Source organism: Neovison vison, chromosome 6, assembly GCF_020171115.1.
Source record: "Neovison vison isolate M4711 chromosome 6, ASM_NN_V1, whole genome shotgun sequence".
Classification (NCBI taxonomy): Eukaryota; Metazoa; Chordata; class Mammalia; order Carnivora; family Mustelidae; genus Neogale; species Neogale vison.
This window is the reverse complement of record NC_058096.1, coordinates 105,460,985-105,484,421: the sequence shown is the minus strand read 5'-3', so window position 1 is coordinate 105,484,421 and position 23,437 is coordinate 105,460,985. Positions and strand designations below refer to the sequence as shown.

The window sequence follows — 23,437 nt, the reverse complement described above, 5'->3', positions numbered from 1 at the left end:
AGCAATCTACAAGTGCAAGTCTGTTTCTTTTGGCAACGGAAGGAGTTGCTAATGGATTCATCATTTTCTGTTAAGCATGAATGTCAAACAAAAAAACATTTAGGGCTCTATTCAACTGAATTTCCGGCTCGGCGCTTGCCAGCCATGGAAGCCCTGTGACTTGGAACCTGTGCAGCCCAAGCCTGATTCTTGTTTCCAAAGTTCCGTGGGGCCAGTACCGCGGAACTTGGAATTCTGCCGAGGGCTCCTCCTCCTCTCCTCAGCCCTCCTCCCTCCTTTCTCCTCTTGTATGAAGCCACCAGTCATGCTTCCTAACTGAATGCCATCTAGGGAGGGGAGGTGGTTGCCAGCTCTTAGGACCTCAGCGGACTCTACCTCAGAATCACACAGGAAGTCCACTAACACCACTCGAGGAGGGATGGCAAGGTGAGGCTCTGTCTTATCCAGGGTTTCTGGGGCCTCGGTGCCTTGGAATTTCGTGGTTGTAGTGGGCATTGCGTGCTTTCTATTTTGGTGTCATAAATAGGCTATGTGTTCTGTACTCTTTCAATAAACAAAAAATAAACACAAAAACAATCTAAGTTAGAATGCCTGGGCTTCAGAAGTGCTATGTTCTTTGAATGAACCTCGAGAGAATTTAGAGGGGAGTTCCAGCCTCAGGGCACAGCTCTTCTTAGATTCTTGACCACAGAAGAGCTGCCTCTGTGTGGGAGACTAGTTTCTTCCCCTGGGCCCAGAGTGGGCAGTGGTAGGAATCTGCTCCTGCACAACAGATCAGCAGCATCCACCTATACAGGGGAGTGGTGACGGTGACACAGAGCCTGGGCCCTCACACACCAGACCAGTACAACCCGGCCACCAGCTATGTGATCTTGGACAAGTCTCTTTACCCCTCAGTGTCTCAGTGTCCTTACTTGGTTTATTGGGGATTAAATGAGATAACATGAGAACAAGTGGATACACTATTTTATGATTATAAAACACTACACGGTGGTCATCATTATTAATGGAACTATTTGAATTAATAAAATCAACTAATGAATACAAGAGGTAATGAAGGGTGGTCTAATAGGAATAACTAGAACAGACAAGTTAAGAGATTTAGATTCCTGCCAACTCTTGTTCTTTGATTTTCAGAAAAATCAGTGTACCCATTAAACTGGAAGAGAGAGGTTTATCCCATCACTAATTTTATGAGCACACTATGCCATGGCTTCCAACCTTATCCCATCTCTAGAAGTGGCCCCAGGGGCTCTCTACTCTCCAAATGTCACCCTACTGCCAATCATACGACTATTATAGCTTTATTGTTCTGCATTTCCCTGGCATTTTGGTCTTCCCATTGCTCTATTAAAATGCAAACATATGGAAAAATAATAGGCCTTTTCTTAGCAGTTAGCACTTCAACAGGGTATAGCTGGCATCAGACACAGAGCTGATGCCAGTGGGCTCGGGGAAGAAAGAAGATACCACACGGAAGGAAGCCCTCAAATCAATTTCACTTTTTTTTGCAGATATGTTTTCATGACCCTTTTGTGTCTAAAAATCAGTAACATCGGGAGGACAATTGGAATAAATTGTGAAATGTTGCATTACCTTCCATATTACAGGACTGGAAGTGATTTAATATGACGTTAATAATGATAATGACCTCAGCCTAACCGATAAAGGCAGAACTTGTAAAGGAATCAATGAATGGTCTCTCTTGAAAATATTTTAATCTAAAATATCAAATGTTGCTTCCCTCAGGAAGCCTTCCTGATTCACCATATAGATTCAATTATAGTATATTACTTTGTAAGTGTATTTCTCACAATGTCATTCATTTGTATAATTGCAAAGACACGTATTTACTACAACCCAATATATATAACTCTATATTCAATACCTCACACAATTTCTAGCACAGTATAGAAACTTAGGAGATATTTGTTGGATTTAGTAGGTACAAATCTGGGAGATAAAATAGATTAAGCTATTCCCCCAGTGCATCCAGGACTTGGTCTACCTAAAAATTAAAACTGAAGATGTTTTTCAGGAGAATATTAAACATTACAAAGGTTTAGTCATCACACAATTAAAAAAAATACTTCCATTTAGATGATGCTTTAATCAAATTAAGAGGTGTTTGTTAAAGCATTTAGCTAAATGTTACATGCCTGTACCTCTTACAAATATAATCAAATTCATCCCCAAATTATCTATGCTCACATTATAGTGCATTGGCAAAGCTACATCCCAAATGTCACTTTAACCTGCAGAAATGATCAGATTCGTATTCTACAGAGCTGGTTTCAATGAGGAATTTTCAGAATGATGAAACCAGAGTTAGCTGGTAGCAATTATTGGTACATTTCAGATGAGCTCAGCGTGAAGAATAAGACTGAAGAAAGATTAAGTCTCAAATACTAAGGGACAGAAAAAAAATGAAAAGAGAGACTGAAGGGGCTTGAAACGCAGGAAAGGACCAGTTATCTGCAGGAAGCTGGTATTCTTATGTGAGATGCATGTGACCCAGTCTGGGTTAGAATGTTATCTCTATGTGATCTGCAGAATTTCTCTCTTGACTGTAGCAACCTCAGAAGAGTGAATTAAAGTCTTAAGGAGAAAAATCAATAAAGAAAAAAAAGATAAAAGCAATATGGCTGGAGAGCATTTCAAAAACCATATAAAAGTCTCTTAAATGGCCATGAAAGACTAACCAGTATTTATAAGGGTTTAACAGGAATACCAATAAGAATAGATTTGTTGGTCTCCTTAAGGGAGCAAAGAGGCTTCTGGGTGGTTTATGGCATTTGGCTAGTCTTTGTTTCATTCTAGGATGTGACATATAGAAGCATGGATTGCATAAAAGACTGCCTATGACAACAAGAAATTCATTGGGGAGGTATTATGAGGAAGTTGGGGTTAGAGCCACACTTACTGCTTGCTCATTGTTATGGAGGGAGTATAATACTCTTGAGTACCTGTCCTGTGACTGGCTCTATTTTATTCCCAGGCTGGGAATTTTTCTGAACTCTGTGTCAGAAACAGACAACAGAGTCATTTAATTTCAATCATAATGCTTTCTGTAATATGTCTTTAAGAAGTCTATAAATGAATTTTTCCTTTTAATTAGAAGTGAAATTCATTCCAAATCTTTTCTAGGCCAGCTGTCTTCTAACTTAACTGAGAGGATGAAGGTAGCAGGTACGCAAGCATCAGTGAAATGGAAGTGGTGGGAAATGTGGGAGAAATGGGTAGATGTATTCCTACTAGTCAAGGAAAGGATTACCAAATCAAACTGAGAGTTTAGGGAGCTGGATTTCAAAATGTTCAAAGCAGACATAGGTATGACCCTTCCCCTCCAAGGTCTGAGGTCTACACATGGAGAGTGATTGATGCTACTTTAGCTAATCATACATTGGTTCGTCTCTGTTTCAGTACATTTTTTTTTTTTAGTTCCCATCATGCCACAGATATCTTTTATTGATGAGAAACTTTCAAACATGAAATTCTACCAAAGCAACTCTGAATATTTTTTAATTAATGGGGGAAAAGTGTGTTTTGTGGAAAGCCCAAGGCAAAACCTTAAGAATCCTGGGCTCAAATGGGTTAAATAACCTGTGAGGATCCCAATGCTCCTAAGGGAAAGAGTGGGAATTCACACTTCGTTTTGTCTGATTCCAAAGGAAGTACTCATAGGATTGCTTAGTCAATGAGCTCCTGTAGCTAAATATGCTCCAATCAGAGATAGTGAGGTAAGATAGATTTTACAGGCCAAATTCCTGTCCTTTTTTTTTTTTTTTTTTGTCCTATACAGTCATCTACTCCCTCTTTCCTCTTACACACACTCACTCACTCAGACACTCATCTGTAGCTTACTGAAGATGACTTTAAGCAGTTCTAGTCTAAGCAGTTAGTGATGCTACAATAGGCAGTCTAGTTTTACCTTGTGCCTTGGTCATGACCTCTTGATCTCTTTCTCCTTGCATGAAATCCCATTGCCAACATTCTGAACCATGGTTTTTCCAGAATGAGAGTCGTCATTGCTTTGCTGGTTCTGCTCTGTCTCCATTGGCCACTAAGGGCTAAGCCTTTCTCATGTACTGCCTCTATTTTTTCCAACCACTTGCAAAGCTATTATTCTCTTCATTTTTCAAACTAGGAAACTAGGGCTCAACTGAGCTAAGAAACTTATTCAAAGCCATGCAGCTAAAAAGGATAGAGTGGAAAATTTAAACCCAGTTATCTATGTTCCCTTTGCTATTAAATGCTATTTTCCCTCAGATTTTTCACCCAAGCCACACTGGTGGTGACAGACTTCCAAATATTACTTCCAGACTCTCTTGATTTGTAGAGGCTCTTTATTCTTTTTGGTGGCCACACTCCCCAGTGTGCCAGGACAACCATCTTTCACCTGCTGACAAGCGCTTTGGGTACTATGCGTTGGACTGGGCTGCCTCTCAAGACCCACCCTCAGTATCTAACTCTCCACTGGGTGAGTCTAAATCCATTCCTGGTCTCCCACAGTTGGCTTCATTCCATGTCTGTGAAGAACACAGACATGCCCACTCATGTTTTGAAATATGACCCACTTAGGTGTAAGTTCTCTTTTTTTGTTTGTTTGTTTTGTTTTTTTTTGTTTTGTTTTTTTTCCAATTTATTTATTTTCAGAAAAACAGTATTCATTATTTTTTCACCACACCCAGTGCTCCATGCAAGCTGTGCCCTCTATAATACCCACCACCTGGTACCCCAACCTCCCACCCCCCCGCCACTTCAAACCCCTCAGATTGTTTTTCAGAGTCCATAGTCTCTCATGGTTCATCTCCCCTTCCAATTTACCCAAAAGCACATACCCTCCCCAATGTCCATAACCCTACCCCCCTTCTCCCAACCCCCCTCCCCCCAGCAACCCACACGAAAGTTCTCTTTTTTTTTTTTTTAAAGATTTTATTTATTTATTTGACAGAAATCACAAGTAGATGGAGAGGCAGGCAGAGAGAGAGAGAGGGAAGCAGGCTCCCTGCTGAGCAGAGAGCCCGACGCGGGACTCGATCCCAGGACCCTGAGATCATGACCTGAGCCGAAGGCAGCGGCTTAACCCACTGAGCCACCCAGGCGCCCCTCTTTTTTTTTTTTTTTGAGTCACTTAGATGGGGTTCTGAGTTAAGCTTTGCATTTTGTTTCTCATACTATTCATGAACCTAAGTCTGAGCCTTCATTTCCTTATCTGAAAAATGGGAATAATAACATATCTTTCTGGTTGTAGTAAGAATTAAAGGAATTGATTTATGCAAATCCCTTTGCACAGTGCTTAGCATGAAAGTGCTCAATACATGCCTCCACCTGGTATGTATCACCATCTTCATTACTTTAATTGTCTTTTTGGAGCAAGCAGCATTTTAGGGCCCACTGAAAGAAATCCCTACTGATGGGAACTAGAGGCAGGAAGCAGCACTTCAAATTATTTGGAGAAGGAGCTGGTGCAGTTTACTGGAAAGAGCTCTCAACAGACTTGCATTTTACTGCAGTCACTAATTAGGGATGTTATATGTTTCCCTCTATTTATATTAGTGAGAGTTATTAACAGTCTTTTTAAGCAGAGCATTCTGTAAATGCTGGGGAAGAGCTTTGTAAATACACAAATTTAGGCCCATGCAGAATGATTCAGAAGTCTGGGTAGGACTTTGGCACTTTTATGTGAAAAACTTTATGGTAGATACTCATGAAGTCAGTAGATGGGTCGCCAAGTCCTTCCAAATGTGACATTCTATGATTTCATGGCAACCATGACAGAAAACAATATGGGAAGTGGGAGTGATTTGCTGAATTCTGGAGTATACATTTGTACTTAGTTTGCTAGGGCTGCCATAATAAGTAACCACTGACTTAGTGAGGAATTTATTTCTTACAGGTCTAGAGGCTAGAAATCTGAGGTCCCTGTGTCAGGAAGTTTGGTTTCTCCTGAGGCTTCCCTCCTTGGTTTATAGATGGTGACTTCTCCTTGTGTTATCACATGATCTGTTCTCCATGAGCTCACCTGAGGTCTCTTTGTGTGTCCAAATTTCCTCTAGTCATATTGGATTTGGGCCTGACTTAAGGGTCTCATTTAAACTCCTCACCTCTTTAAAGTCCTTATTTCCAAATGTAGTTGCATTCTGGGGTACTGGGAGTTAGGACTTCAACATATGAGTTTGGGGGGAACAATTTAGCCCATAACAGTAAAAACCTTAAAAAATGCTCATTAGATTCTGATCTTGATAAAATCCCAATAGTTCATTTTTGCCCTTGCTTCCCTTGCCTTTGGCGATGTTCCTAGATCAGAAGCTTTTGCACAGCAAAGGAAACAGTTAACAAAACCAAAAGACAACTGACCGAATGGGAGAAGATATTTGCAAACGACATATCAGATAAAGGGCTAGTGTCCAAAATCTATGACGAACTTAGCAAACTCAACACCCAAAGAACAAATAATCCAATCAAGAAATGGGCAGAAGACACGAACAGACATTTCTGCAAAGAAGACATCCAGATGGCCAACAGACACATGAAAAAGTGCTCCATATCACTCGGCATCAGGGAAATAAAAATTAAAACCACAATGAGATATCACCTCACACCAGTCAGAATGGCTAAAATTAGCAAGTCAGGAAATGACAGATGTGGCGAGGATGCGAAGAAAGGGGAACCCTCCTACACAGTTGGTGGGAATGCAAGCTGGTGCAACCACTCTGGAAAACAGCATGGAGGTTCCTCAAAATGTTGAAAATAGAACTGCCCTATGACCCAACAATTGCACTACTACTGGGTAGTGCAAACGTAGTGATCCGAAGGGGCACGTGCACCCGAATGTTTATAGCACCAATGTCTACAATAGCCAAACTATGGAAAGAACCTAGATGCCCATCAAGAGATGAATAGATAAAGAAGATGTGGTATATATACACAACGGAATACTATGCAGCCATCAAAAGAAATGAAATCCTGCCATTTGTGACGATGTGGATGGAACTAGAGGGTATCATGCTTAGCGAAATAAGTCAAGCAGAGAAAGACAACTATCATATGATCTCCCTGATATGAGGAAGTGGAGATGCAACATGGGAGATTAAGGGGGTAGGAGAAGAATAAATGAAACAAGATGGGATTGGGAGGGAGACAAACCATAAGTGACTCTTAATCTCACAAAACAAACTGAGGGCTGCTGGGGGGAGGGGGGTTGGGAGAAGGAGGATGTGGTTATGGACTTTGGGGAGGGTATGTGCTTTGGTGAGTGCTGTGAAGTGTGTAAACCTGGTGATTCACAGACCTGTATCCCTGGGGGTAAAAATATATGTTTATAAAAAATAAAAAAATAAAAAAAATCATTAAAAATATGCACATTAGAATTCACTTCTAGGAATTTATTCCAGAAGAAGAGACAGAGGTTCTTAAAGTGTTCCTCATAGCAGGAGCCCTTCCTATAGTGAAAATACTTTCAAGGCCTGGTCTGCATTTTCTTGGCTCCCTGACCAATTCAGGCATAACTGTCCAGGATTTTTAGAAAGAGGGGCTTCAGGCAGAACCAAAGGAACTGTTTTCATGGGGGGCCTTCTGGGCTAAGCAACGACGTGTGATCTGAATCCCTCTAACACAAAATAATATAAATGCTACAATGGGAACTCAGCTTTCTCTAAATATGAAACAGAATGTAGACCACTTAAAGCTAATTGGGACTCCAGTGATTTCCAGTGGATACCAGTGTGCCCGGAGAATATTCATAAGAGCTATTATTCTGAAAAGAGCTGAGTTGCTAGTGAAGTCAAGTGACGCTTCTATCCCTACGGCTTCCATGGGTGTTCCAGGCTGAGATTCTGCATGAATAAGTATGGAAACAAGAGATGGTGAAAGGTACGTTACCATTGAGGTAGACCTTTAGTCTGTGTTCACAAGCTGAAGAGACCTGAGGAAATTAAAATACTGCTTACTATAGAGGAGAAAAAAAAGAGAGAGAGAGAGAGAGAGAGAGAAAACAGCAAATGTGCAACAATTAGAGGATTGGTTAAATAAATTATTCTGTTTTCATATAAATATGTGCAATTATTAAAAATCATGTTGTAGATGAATATATATGTTCTTGAGAGGTATTCATGATATAGGGCTAAATTAAAAAGGCAAGAATAGTATAATAACTTTTGGTTAATGAAAGTTGTCAGTTGATTACCCATTTAAAATGTCACCTGCATGCACACCAAGTTTTGTTTGTTGGTTGGTTTTTCCTAAAGATTTTATTTATTTGAGAGAAAGAGAGAGAATGAGTGAGTGAAAGAGGGAGCCAAGTTGGGGGCGAGGGACAGAGAGAGAGGGAGAAGAAGACCACTTGCTAAGCAGGGAGCCTGACTCAGGGCTCAATCCCAGGATCCTGGTCATAACCTGAGCCAAAGGCTGATGCTTAACAAACTGAGCCACCCAGGTGCTTGCCAAGTTTTGGTTTTATCTTTGGATGAGGAAATTCAAACTTTTTTTTCCTTAGTGATTTTCTGTGCATTTTTAAGTTTCCTGCATTGTACATATAGGTTATTTATATAATGAGAGCTTTAAAAGAGTTTAATAAAAGAAAACCCAGCTCTGCTAAAATGGTATCCAGAGTGATACCAGTCATTAATCTGTCTATGTGATTTGAGAGGGACTATTTTTTTTTCTTTTGGAAATTACGTCTTTTCTACTTTTTCATTAAACTATCATTTTGAATAAAATGACAAAGATAGCAGATGGTAATTTAAAATATGTTTACCTGAGAAAAAGAGAAAGTTGGTAACCCTATGCCAAGGTCATTGTTTCAAACATTTTCTTATATGTCTCTGAGACCCAGCTATCTGGGAACAGTTGCAATCAATATTTCATAATTTACCATGAAACTCTCACTCATATATCTCAAACATACATGCTGTGAGTCTTTCCTTTTTTTTTAATATACTGGTGTGTTATTTGTGTTTCAGCTGGATTGCATTGTTCTTCCTGCTCCATGTTGGCCAATGGACCGTCAGGTAAATTTGGATCATATGCCCACCCACCTCTACAACCCCCAATACTAAATAATCAAGGCAATTACTTCAAAATACTCTACATGTTGTATTTATACATATCTTTATGTATATGTATAAATAATATAGTAGATTATTATATAATGTGATATATAATATATATGTATTATGTAATATAGATGTAATATAATAATATATATTTATCCTGTCTTTATGTATATGTATCTTTATATACAAAAACATATCTATTATATATTTATACATATAAATATACATATTGTTTTCTTTTTAAATTAAATAATTCTGCACTTGACACATTTCACATGCCCAGTGTTCTATGGACCTTTTTCTGCCATGTGAAATGATCCTGAGCCACCTTACATAGTTATACAATTCCGTTCTTTTGTTCATGAAAGAATCATCCTGTCCTTTTCTTTATGAAATTTGACCTAGGTCTCATCATTTTCTCTTCTCTGTCTAAAATGTCCCAAAAATCCATTTTAATTTTATTTATTTATCCGACAGGGAGAGAAATCACAAGTAGGCAGAGAGGCAGGTGGGGGGGGGGAGGGTAAGCAGCCCCTCTGCTGAGCAGAGAGCCCGACTCGGGGCTTGATCCCAGGACCCTGAGACCATGACCTGAGCCGAAAGCAGAGGCTTAACCCACTAAGCCACCCAGGTGCCCCCCAAAACCCACTTTACATCTAATTCTTGAATGTGTACCTTGCTTTCCTGAACTGGTATTTAGTTAAAAGAAGAGAAAAAAGGAAAGGGGGAGGGGAAGGAAGGAAGAGGAGGAGGGAGAGGAGGCAGAAGAGGAAGAAGAATAAAGAAGGAGAAGGAGAGGAAGAGTAACATTGAAAAGTGAGATGGTATATAAATAAGTACTTCAGAACAAGTTCTTTGGAGAGAAGTAATTTATTCTTTTAGAATACATTATGAAAGATAAATCATAACTGAGATTATTGAAATGTTTGTCATAGTGTCTGTAATTATCAGATGCTCCAAAAAGAATTTTAATTTAAAAACCATACTAATTGGTATTTTTCAAAGAAATCACATAGCTTTATGTATCTGAAAATGCATATTCTAAATACTTACCACAGCATTTAATATAGTGCATTTTGTGCCTTAAGCAAATAATCCTATAAAGGCAATACAGTCCACCCACAGGCAAATTTACCAAATGGGAAGGTATAGGACTGTGGAAGGTCTGAAAAGACCTCTGCATGAAGGCAAAGGAAAGACCCTGACAGAGGTGTTCCAAAAATATGAAAACCAGATCACCTACTTCATTAATTACCCGGGGATTGAGTGAGGTTCACCTTCCAGAGTTAGTTTCTGTTTTTTTAATGAAGAGAGGGCAACTGGATATTTCAAAGGGGTTATTTGGACTCTGAATGTGCTTATTGTGTTCTGGATAGAGAAGAGGAGAGCATTGTTAATGAAAAGGATTCTACTTTATTTTTTCTATTTTGTATTATTACATTCAGCTTTTCCTCCAGATTTACATAAATTCAAATTCATCTCTGTTGTTGTTCTTTTCGAATCTTTAATGATTGCCCAATAAATTTTAGATGAATGGGTGAAAGAATTAAAATGAACAATGATGTTTTAAACTTCTAATATTTATTACAGAAATTTCAAACATGAGAAAATTGAGAGAATAGTATAATAAACTCCCATAGACTTATCACCCAGATTACACAGTTATCAATTTATGGCCAATATTGTTTCATCTTCACTTGTTTTGTCCCCTAACTTGATTCTTTTAAAGCAAATTCAGATGGCATGTAATTTCATAAATAACATCTGTAAATTTTTTAATATATTTCTAAAAATAAGTGTTCTTTTAAAAAACATAAGTATAATATATCAAAAATTAATAATATCCTTTATATATTGGTCAAAGAGTTCTTATCTGTTTTGCATATATATATAGTTTGTTTAAATTAGAAGCCAATAAGGTCCATAAATTGCAATTGACTCAGATATCTCTTTTTTTTTTAAGACTTTATTTATTTGAGAAAAAGTGGTGAGCCCAAGTGGGGCAGAGGGAGAAGGAGACGTACACTCCACAATGAGCAGGGAACCCCATGTGGGACTTAATCCCAGGACCCCAAGATCATGACCTGAGCGGAAGGCAGATGTTTAACTGACAAAGGCACCGAGGTGTCCCTGATTACTGTGTCTTTTAAGGCTGATTTAATCTTTATGTTCTTCTCCATCTTTTTTCTTCTTACAGTTTAGCTGTTGAAGTTGTTAGTCACGTAGAGTTTTTCATCTATAGATTTCGATATTCATGTGCCCCTGCCTAGGATTGCTTAGGATGTCTTCTTGTCCCTCTCTTTCTTATAAATTGATAGCTTGATGTAAAAAGTCTTTGATTAGATTCAGGTTTGACCTTTTTGTTTTAGCAAGAATATTTTATAACTAGTATTGGGTACATCCATCAGAAGCATATAATGTCTGGTTGCCTCTCTTTTTGAGATGCGAATAGCCATTAATAATCATTGCCTAACATGCACCAGAATGTTTATAGTAGCGATGTCCACAATAGCCAAACTATGGAAAGAGCCTAGATGTCCATCAACAGATGAATGGATAAAGAAGATGTGAGGTACACACACACACACACACACACACACACACACACACACACAGGAATACTATGCAACCATCAAAACCCCCGAAATCTTGCCATTTGCAATGACGTGGATGGAACTAGAGGATATTATGCTAAGCTAAATAATTAGAGAAAGACAATTATCATATGGTCTCTCAAATATGAGGAGTTTGAGAGGCAGGGTGGGAGGCCATGGGGGAGAGGTAGAGAAAAATAAAACAGGATGGGACCATGGAGGGAGACAAACCATAAAAGACTGTTAATCTCAGGAAACAAATTGAAGGTTACTGGAGGGGAGGGGATTGGGAAGGATAGGGTGGCTAGGTGATGGACATTAGGGAGGGTGTGTACTATGGTGAGTGCTGTGAATTGTATAAAACTGATGATTCACAGACCTGTACCCCTGAAACAATAATACATTATGTTAATAAAAAATGATTACAAAAATAATCATTGCCTAGATTCATTAGTTTATTAAGAGCTGCAAAATGCACTCTATTATTCCTTCTTCATTTACTAGCTTGAATACTTCTCTAAAGAAGTATTCTTTATCAACTATTTATTTACCTGGGATACAAGTCATATAATAAAGGCAGAATAAATGCTTAATTTCCCCCTACGTAACAAGTTTTCAAATGCATTCAATCTCCAATATTTTCCAAAAGTAATGAATCAATTTTTTCAATTATCTTTTTTCAAGATTTTATTTACTTATTTATTTTAGAGATAGAGAGAGAGAGAGAGAGGAGGAGGAGCAGAAGGAGAGGGACAAACTGACTCCACACTGAGCGCAGAGCCCCACCCAGGGGCTCAGTCCCACAACCCAGTGATCATGACTTGAGCTGAAATCAAAAGTTCAACTCTTGGGACGCCTGGGTGGCTCAGTTGGTTAAGCAGCTGCCTTCGGCTCAGGTCATGATCCCAGCATCCTGGGATCGAGTCCCACATCGGGATCCTTGCTCGGCGGGGAGCCTGCTTCTCCTTCTGCCTCTGCCTGCCATTCTGTCTGCCTGTGCTCGCTCTCTCTCCCTTTCTCTCTGACAAATAAATAAATAAAATCTTAAAAAAAAAAAAAGTTCAACTCTTAACTGACTGAGCTACCTAGGTGCCCCTCAATTATCATTATTAACTCATGAATTTAAACATAGCTGAAATGTTTAATCCATTTTAGATACTATTGCTACTGCTCAGATGATTCTACCTTCAGTGAGTCTCAGAGATCTTTTCAACTTGACTGTTGCCCATTTGGCAAAATGCTAACAGCCTTAATAATATTTTACTTGCTGTCTGGTATGACAAGATGTAGTACATTCCTTGCGCTACACCTAGAATGAGGCATTTTCCCAGGGACCTCTGGTATGATTTAAAGGAAAGTAATATCTCAAGATCACCATTTGGATGGTGGGGATATCTATTGCTTCTAGGCCTTTTCAGTGGGCACAGCTAAGAAATAAATATTTTTAAGGCAAAATACATAATAATTTTATGTTGATAATTCAAATTCAAATTTAAGACTATAAAATTTTTACTTAAACTCTTCTTTTATCTGCTCTCCTTTGTTCCACAACAAAATTTCAGATTTTGATTGGCACTGAAATAATTACTTATTTGCTTTATTCCACAAAAAATATATAGCAGATGGGGCGCCTGGGTGGCTCAGTGGGTTAAGCCGCTGCCTTCAGCTCAGATCATGATCTCAGGGTCCTGGGATCATGTCCCACAACCGGCTCTCTGCTCCGCAGGGAGCCTGCTTCCTCCTCTCTCTCTCTGCCTGCCTCTCTGCCTACTTGTAATCTCTCTCTCTGTCAAATAAATAATAATAATATAAAAAAATATATATAGCAGAATCAGAATAATAATATTAAAACTACCACCAATAATTTGATTACTGAAAATAGTTTCAGTTGCATGTATAGTTCTTTAGTCCCTAGAATATATTTTACTAGGGATGAATATTTAGAATATTGGATTTTGAAGTTACTTCAGATATTTCACTTCTGTGTGGTTATATTGCAAAACTAGGTACACAATAGTATACACACACATTATCACATTACCATGCACCCTCTTTTCCACCTAGCATAACTCAGTAGTGAACATGCCTTTTTTCACCAGAATGGTACTCCTTTGTGCGGTTATACCAAAATTTATTTAGCTTGTCCCCATTGATTTGTGTTGTTTGTTTATTTAGAGGGAGGGGAAATAGTGGTGGGGTGGCACAAGGAGAAGGAGAGAGAATCTTTTTTTTTTTTTTTTTGAGAGAGAGACTCTTAGGCAGGCTCCATGCTCAGTGTGGAGCCTGACATGGGGCTTGATCTCCTGTTCCTGAGGTCATGAACTGAGCAGAAATCAAGGGTCAGATGCTTTAACCAACTGGGCTGCCCAGGCACCCCAATCTGGATTTATAGTTTTGCTTTCACAAATAGTGTTTTAATGAATGGTTTTGTGCATTTGATGTATTTGAATGTGTTTTCATATCTTTCCAGTATATATTTGGAATAGATTTTTATATGTAAGATTTTTTTTTATCAAAGAGTAAATGTATTGGAATATGTTTTGCCAACCTCCATTCCATAAGTTTGCATCATTTTTCATTTCCACAAGTAAAGCATAAACTTGTCTCACTATAGCCTCAACCAAAGATTAGGTTGTCAAACATCCCAGAGTAGATTTAATTGTCATTTCTCTATTATGAAGGTAGTTGAACATTTTTTTCCATATGACCAAGGTCATTTGTATTTCTCTTTGACTGAAGTGTCTGCTCTTATCTCTAGTCCCCCCCCTTTTTTTCTTTTACAGGATTTGTGCCTCTGAGTTTTTAAAAAGTGCTTTATATTAACTCTTTGTGATAAAAGTTGCAACTATTTTATCTAGTTTGTCATTTGACTTTTTACTTTGCTTTTATGGTGTTTGGTTTTGCTATTCAGTTTTCAAGATGTGTGTATTATTGTACATAGCACTATTCCCCTTTTTTCTTCTACACTGTGAGTCAGAGTTTAGAAAGGAGCTGCTTCCAAAGTTAAAGACAATTTCTCTGTGTTTTCTCAAATCATATTTCTAGGGATTTAACATTTAATTCTTCTACATTTGAATTTATTTTTATAAGTGGTGTGTAGAGTGGACCCAATTTTGTCTTTTTTTCCACACGGTTATCTGGTTATTCCAATACCCTATATAGGAAGTGAATCTCTTCCCTATAGATTTGAGCTGATGCCCTTCTCATGGTCTACATTTTTGGATGCACTGGATCTATTTCTGGATTTTCTATTCTGTTTTATTGGTCAGTCTGTCTACTCATATCATACTGGTTTACTTATAGAAACTAGAATTGTATTTTAATGTGCAGTAAGGCTAGATTTCTGCTCCTGCTTCCCTCCCTCAACCTCTATGTTCTCCTTTTTCAGGATGTTCTTGGCTATTTTTTTTTCCATATGAAATTTATAATCATTTTGTCTAACTCCAGAAAAGGACCTGATGGTATTTTTCACTAACATTGCATTGCATTTAGTGGTGCCTGGGTGGTTCAGTCAGTTAAGCATCTGATTCTTGGTTTTGGCTCAGGTCATGATCTCAGGCCTTGAGATCATGGATTGAGCCCAGCATTGGGTTCGACACTCAGTGAGGGGTCTGCTTGGGATTCTCTCTCCCTCTCCCTGTGCCCTTCCCCCCTACTCATGCACAAGCATACACAATCTCTCTCTCTCTCTCTCAAATAAATGAAGCTTTAAAAATTTTTTTTGAAAGTTTGATTGCATTTAAATATTGAAGTGAGAGAAAATTTTCATCTTTAGAATATTGAGTTTTATAATCCCAAAACACAGTATGTCTTTGCATTTGTTTAAGTTAATTTTTTTTATGTCTTTCAGGACATTTTATAGTTTTCTTCACATAGATTTTAGACATTTCTAGTGAAGTTTACTCACAATACTGATTTTCTTATTTAGGTTATTATATAAGAGATCTTTCATATATTCTAACTGTTTTGTCTGTATACGTGAAGACCATTGATTTTTTCATGATGATTTTATAAACTACTTCACTAAATTGTGTTTTTTTCCAAAAAGTTTTTTCATTTGTCCTTTTGCATTTTTCATATATATAATTGTATCTTTCCTTTTAACTGTTTATTTCTTTTATTGTAACTAGACTGTTTGGATTTTCTGTCTTCTTTGAAGTATATTGTAGTTTTCTAGAAAATAATACATTTTATGTAGGTTTTCAAAATTTTTGCATTGAACTATGCAAAGTAATCTGATGATTCTTTTGTTTGCTCCATTTCTGATAATATTTCTTACTTGGCATTCTTAATTTCCTGTATTTGTGCTATCTCAATTTTTAAAATAGTTTTCATGCTATCTCAATTATTAAAATAGTTTTGCTGAAGTATAATATACAAAAAGGGGATAATCATAAATTTTCATGATTTGAAAATCATAAATTTTCAAAAATCATGAATTTTCACAAAGTGAACTTACCTGAGTAGCCCCTACTTTTATCAAGAAAAGGAACATTTCTGGAAATAGAACATACCGAAGCCTTACTGTGTCCCTTCTCAGCCACCACTTCTTTATTTTTCAGTTGATCACCCTCTGACCTCTAAAACTGTGGATTCATTTCACCTCTTGTCAAAGCTACATAAATGGAATTATAAAATCTTGCATCTCTTTTGAGTCTAGTTTCTTTCATTCAACATTACATTTGTAAGATTCATGTCATAGCATGTAGCAATACTTCATTCATTTTAATTGCTGAATAAAATTCCATTTGCTCACAGACCATAATTTAATATCTCCTCTATTACTGATTAACAGATGGATTGTTTGCAGTTGGTGGCAATTAAGAATAAAGCTTCTATGAACATTTTAATGTATGTCTCCTGGTACATATATAAGCAAAGGTCTGTAAGTACACATGGCATGATTCATGACCAGCAAATCACTTCATAGGTATGAAGTGATGACCAGCAAATGAAGCGATTTGCTGGTCATGAATCATGCCATGTGTACTTCTTTGATAAGTACTTCCAAAAAGCTTTTCAAAGTGGTTTTTCTAATTTAAACTCCCCAAAAACTATATAAGAGTTCCTGTGCTCCACATCCTTATTAAATTTGATATTATCAGTCTTCTTAAATTTAAGTATTCTGGTTTTGGATTTGCATTTCCCTAATGACCAATGAGCATCTTTTCATATATTTTGTTATCTATTTGATTTTGATAATAAATAATGCCTGTTTAAGTCTTTTGCCCATGTTTCTATTGAACTGTCTGCCTTTTTTATTTAGATTCTTTACACATTCTGGATACAAAGTCTTTGTCAGATGTAAGCATTCAAAACATGGACCCCTATTTTTTATATTAGCTTTTAAGTCTCTAAATGAGTATTCTGATGAGTAGAAGTTCTTAATTTTTTATCTAGTCCAAATTATTTTTCCCTTTATGGTTACTGCCTTTTCTTAAAATCCTATTTGGGAAATCTTTGCCTATGACAAAGTCATGCAGATCATATTCTAAAAGTAATTGTTTTACCTTTCACCTTTAAACTTACTCTGGACCTAGAATTGAATTTTTATATGGTACAATGTGGGAATCAACCTTAATTTTTTTCTGTATTTTTTTCAGTTGAATACATTGATGCACTACAATGTGCTGACAGTTCTCTACTTGTGACTCTATAATTGACCTCTGCCATAAACCACATGCCCATGGCAGGGTTTATTTCTGGACTCCTTCTGTTTCTGTTTCTGGTCCATTTGCCTGAACTCAAACTGGTATCACACTGTCTTATTTAATGTGGCTTGATAGTTAGTGGTGTAGGTAGGTTCACCAAATCATTTTTCTTAAAATCTACCTGATCTATTCTTGGTTACTTGCATTTTTAAAAAATAAATTTTTGGAAACATGTCAATTCCTCACCCCCCAAAACATTGCTGGAATTTTGACTGTAGATGCATTAACTCCTTCAGTTAATTTAGGGAGAACTGATATGTTTACAGCAGAGGCCTCTAATTTATGAACAAAGTATAGTCCTGTTTTTATTTAGGGATTTTATAATTTCTTTCAATAATATTTTAAAATTCTTTGTGTTGAAATTTTGTGCACATTTTATTAGATATAGTCTAAGGTATTTAAAACTGATGCTATTGTAAATGCTTTTCTGGAAATAGTTTCATTTATTTATAAAAATTTGATTTATTTTAATAAATTGGATATTGAGGCTTCATTAAGTTCATTTATTAAATACAATAATTTATTTCTAAATTATTTTGGATTTTCCATGCACAGTCATGCCATTTGCAAATAATTACAGTGCTTTACTTCCTTGGTTAAGACCTCCAGTACCATGTTGAATAAAAGTAGTGATAGAACTACCATAGGATCCAGCAATTCCACTTCTGGGTATCTATCCAAGGAAATGAAAACACTAATCAGAAAAGATATCTGCATTCCCATGTTTATTGCAGCATTAATTACAATAACTAAGACATGAAAACAACCCAAAGGTCCATTAATAAATGAACAAATAAAGAAGAGGTGGGATATTATTCAGCCATAAGAAAAGAATGAAATCTTCCCACTTAACAACAATATGGATGGAACTTGAGGGCATTCTGCTAAGTGAAATAAGTCAGAGAAAGACAAATACTGTATGATTTCACTTATGTGTGGAATCTGAAAAACAACAACAAGAACACGTAGATATAGAGAACAGATTGGTGGTTATCAGAGATTGTGTGTGTGCGGGAGGTTGGTGAAATGGCTAAAAGAAAAAAAAAGTGGTGATAATGAGCATTTTTACTCAATTTCTAATCATAGAGGAAAGTTTTAATATTTCAACAATAAGTGTTAGGTTTATAGTAGAATTTTTTTTATGTATTTTATCAGATTAGGGAAGTTTTCTATAATTCCTACTTTTCTAGCAGTTTGGGTTTTTTTAGTGGACAGATGAATTTTATAAAAAAAATTTTCTGTGACTATGGAGTGATAATATAATTTTTATTCTAACTTTTAATGTGGTAAATTACATTAGTTGATGTCTTTTACTCAAATTGAGGTATCACTTACATACATTAAAATGCACAACTGTTTAGTGTACAGCTTACAGAATTTTTGCATATGTGTACACCCATTTAACTACCATTTAGATGATCTTCATCTACCAGCAAGTCCTTTGTTCTCATTCCCAGCCAATACTCCGAGGCAACCACTAATTTCATCTTCATCACCAGGGATTAGTTTTGCTTGTTTACTTCACAAAAATGCATTCATACAATATGTACTTCAGGTGTCTGGCTTCATCCACTCAATGTAATGTTTTTGCCTCTAGTGTTATTTAACATGTGTCTTAACTTCTAGGTGAAATGTCCTTTCCAGTTTTTAATTTTCTTATTGATTTTTTTTATTGCATTTTAGGAAGAGAATGTTTTTGGTATTATTTTTTCCTTTCAGAATGCATGGAGGTTTTCTTTGTGGCCCAGGTAGGAATATAATTTTTTTTAAAAGGGAAAGAAGTGGAGGTTTATTTAGTTGGTCTTAGAAGAAAACTCGTGCTTTTGGAGAAGCCCTTTAAGCATGCAGTGTTCCTTTGAGGTAGGCGGTAAAGCTGGGGGTGGGGGGCTATGTTCTGTCGCCTCTGCCAGTGTCGTAGGTTTATTCTATTGGAGATCCAGTTTCAGTATTTTAGCTTTAGAATTCAACTGCAGTTTTTGCTTCCTGGGAAGCAAGTTTAGTGCATAGTGGAAAGGCCAAGGGCTTTCAAAGTCTAGTTCTGCCCTTCACTAACTTATGTCCATTTCCTTATCCATATAACAGACATAATAATATTCATTTCCTATTGTTTCTGTAATGACTGAATGTGGTAACTTGTGTAAAGCATTTGGTAAGTGGAATAAATAGACACCTGACCGATAGTAACCATGGCCGTGATTGTATTAGCCTCCAATAAGCTTAGTTCACATGCTGTTCTCACCAACACACGAGAAAATGCCATGTAGTTCCACACTGACTAAATAGCAGTTGAGCCTGGAATGAGAGAAGCAAGCATCCAGTAATGAAACCTGACTTCCCATAGAATGCCTGGATGGCTCAGTTGGTTAAGTGTTTGCCTTTGGCTCAGCTCAGGTCATGATCCCAGGGTCCTGGGATCAGGCTCCTTGCTCAGTGGGGAGCCTGCTTCTCCCTCTGCTTGTGAACTCTCTGGCAAATAAATAAAATCTTTTTTAAAAAAGGAAGAAAGAAAAAAAGAAATCTGTCTTCCCTAACTTGACATATAATCCCTCATATATATCGAAATCCTCTGAAAAAGGATTATAGTGAAGTACAGCAGTCCCTTAAACATGTGGGTGATTATAATATGGATATATATTTCCAATTATAATATGGATATATATTTCCAATTATAATATGGATATATAATATGAATATATAATATGGATATATTATATATATGGATATATATAATATGGATATATATTATAATATGGATATATATATGGATATATATTTCCCTTGATATATGAATCAAGGGCCAGTCTGGTCACCAGGAAGGATAGATTCAGGTAGACTTAGCGGGAAAAGGCCTTTGAGAGGGTAAGGAGGAAGGGCAGGAAATGGAAGTAGCAAACAAAGATGAACAACATTACTTCCTTCAGTATTTTGCCCAGAAATGGGCCCTCCTAGGGATCACTGGTTGAAGCTAGTGATCAGTTCAGTGAGAGTGCTGTCAGGTGCTCCCAGAGACTGAAGCCTCTGCATCCAGATTTTGCATTTTCTCCTGCAGCAGTCTAAAATTATGCTTCTTCTTCACCTCTATGGCACTTTTAGTTTGTCATTTTGGCTTGTAGCCAGATCCTTGTGCTCAGTCTCATTCATGACTGTCTTCCAGTCTCAGAAGAGTGAAGATTAGGGAGCGGGAAGGGGAAGTGAAGTAGGAGGGAAAGATACGCAGAAGTGCCAACGGGAAACTCCTACTTGTGACATTCTGGTACTCTCAAGGTTACAGGGATCAAGCTGCTTGCAGTCAGTTGTGAAGAGAAGGCTTTCCTCTCTCCTGTTGTGATTGCAGTGGGGAATGACTGGTTGTGCTAATAACAGTGTGCCCCAGGGCTGATTGATGTGGTGACAGCACCAGGCTTGCATGAACCCCACTGCCAAGGCTTAGGACCTCACTGGGACTGTCGACAACTTCTTTTTCTACTTGACTCACATTGCAATCACCTGAGAAGCATGTTGTCCAAAATTTCAAAGGGAGCAAGCAGAATTAATAGACCAGAAGCAGCACTGAGTGAGTATTATTCACTGACAGGTAAAAAAGTCAAATTAAAAAAAAAAAAAAAAAAGGTCAACCAAAGTGGATATAAGGTGTGGTTGTTGAGAAACATGCTTATCATATTCCAGTCCTAACAGGCTCAGCGGGTTTCACATGGCTATTTACGTTGCCACTTACCAGCTTATAACAAAATTATCACTAGGAAATGCGTGTGTAACTAGCTCACTCACTGGTCAGTGCTCAGTCAGGGCATGCCTATTTTCATTAGGTTTCAGGCTTTCTCAAAAGAAAAAAAAAAAAAATAACTTTCCTACAAGACTGACTTCAAAATTCAGGTGTTGATGTGTATACGTGCTTATGCTTGTGTCAGCAATTTTCTGTATTAATTTTTGAATATACTTCTAGAACTGGTGGACTTTTCAAAATGTTGTGGTCTAAGAAATGTCTTTATATATTAGAGTTTTAACGTCTCAACTTTAATTTTTCATTTCTAGTTGAACACTGATATAATCAGGGCAGGAATCAACAGAAAGTGCTGGAAAATGGATGAGATGGTGATGTCAGCTAACATGAGAACAGCTGGATCTGGACCAGAAGTGGAAATCATGCTTGTGAATCAGCCTCAGGATGATCAACCCCAGAGGGAGGAACTGACACTAATTCAAGGGCATGGAAGAGTCATACAAATCAGAATGTCTCATTTATTAATGCTGCGAGAAATATAACCAGTTCCTTCAGGCTGACATCAATTTCTTTTCCTATCGTCAAAGTAGATGAAAAACCAAATCCTAATCGGGGGACACTTTTTGGATTATTCAGAAATAGTCAAAACCAGGTGACTGGTACATTATCTTCTATAGGCAGATACACTTGGGAAAGAGGAGATTGCTTAATGAACACAGAGTCAGAAAGCGGAGTTTTGTATTAATGGACTATTTAAAAGAACCAAGAAAAAACAGTTTGAGCTATCTCTCCAAGATGAGCGGTAATCTTGCTAATCGCTTTGACCACTTACATTTATCTTCAAATGAGAGACCAGATTTATTCCCAAACCCTGTACTTAAAACTTCCTCTTCCAATGACAGAACATAGGCAGACACTGCCAATGTCTGTCTCTAGGGGTCGTTTCTATCCCCAGCGGCTGAAACACTCCTCTTCCTAACCACCTAAGTACACACACCTACTTCTGATGGCACGTTCTCTCATTTCTTGGTATATACTTAGGAATGGAATTTTTTTTCATTGCTAGGTCACAGGATGAGCCCATTTCAATGGATCATGTAAAATTTTTTTCCAAAATGAGTGTATCAGTTTATATTCAGGCATACTTTTTCTCTGTTTCACGTTATAGCCAATCCTTGGTATTTGTACTTTTTGGCCAATCAGTGTTTGTAAAATGGTATTTTATTTTATTGTGGTTTTTGACCACATTTTCCCGAGGTTTTCATTTGTTTATTTTGTAAAATTGGGCATCTTTTCATTTGATCCTTGGTTATGCTTCTTAAGGCATCTATTGAAATTACCACATGGATTTTTCTTCAATGAGTTAATATAGTGGATTACAATAAGAGATTTTCCTATATTTAGCATACATTGCATCTAATTGGTTATGAAATAGTAACTTTTTAAAAGTTATAGACTTGGTTTAATAAAATTTTATTTAGAGCTTTTACATATAAGCTCGATCTTAAGCTTGGCCCATAATTGAACTTTTTCTTATTGTCCTGTTGAATCTTTTCTTGTCAACTAATCTCAGTCCAATTTTTTTTTTCTTTTGTGAAAGAGCCTAGTAATTTATTTTTGAGAAGATTTTGAACTGCTGATGCATTTTCTCCATTATTTTAGAGACATTCAAGCTTTCAGTACCTGTTGGGTCAGTTGTGATCATTTACGTTTTCCTAAGAATTTCTGATTTTTGCCTGTTCTAACTTGTAAGATTTTTTTTAATGAGATATAATTTATGTGTGGTAAACACGCAAACTGTTGGAAAAACACCCATAAAGATATAGAATGTACTTATGACTGCAGAAAGATGTTTCATTTCTCTTTCCATGGAATCTTGCCCTTCACCTCCAAGAAACATTTTTCTGTTCTGATTTCTACCATGATTTGTCTTGTTTGTTCTCAAATTTTGCATAAATGGAATTATATAGTATGTACTTTTTTGGGTACAAATTCTTTCAAACATTTTTTTGAGATCCCTCTGTGGTGCTGCATGCATCAAAACTTTTTATTGTTGAGTACTATTCCCTTGCAAGAATATTTCATAGTCTGTCTGTTTTTCTAGTAATGAACATTCCTATTGTTTCCACTTTGACTATTACAAATGGAGCTGCTCTGAACGTTTGAGAGCAAGTTTCTTTATGGACATATGCTTTCACTTTTCTTGGGTAAATATCTGAGAGTGGAATTGCTGGGTTATAGAAAAGGTGAATAAACTTGATAAGAAACTGCCGTACCATTTTCCAAAGTGGTTTTAGTATTTTACATTCCACCAGCAGTATAAAAGAGTTATGGTGTATCTGTTTTTTCTTTTTT

General features: G+C 37.0%; 1 long non-coding RNA gene across 1 annotated transcript; it reads left to right on the top strand.

The window, feature by feature from the left end:
• Positions 1 to 307: 307 nt before the first annotated feature.
• Positions 308 to 22,329, top strand: LOC122910493. The gene is made up of 3 exons (XR_006385227.1): positions 308 to 426; positions 8,964 to 9,011; positions 21,394 to 22,329. It is a non-coding gene; the product is annotated as an uncharacterized LOC122910493 (long non-coding RNA).
• The last annotated feature ends 1,108 nt before the right edge of the window (positions 22,330 to 23,437 follow it).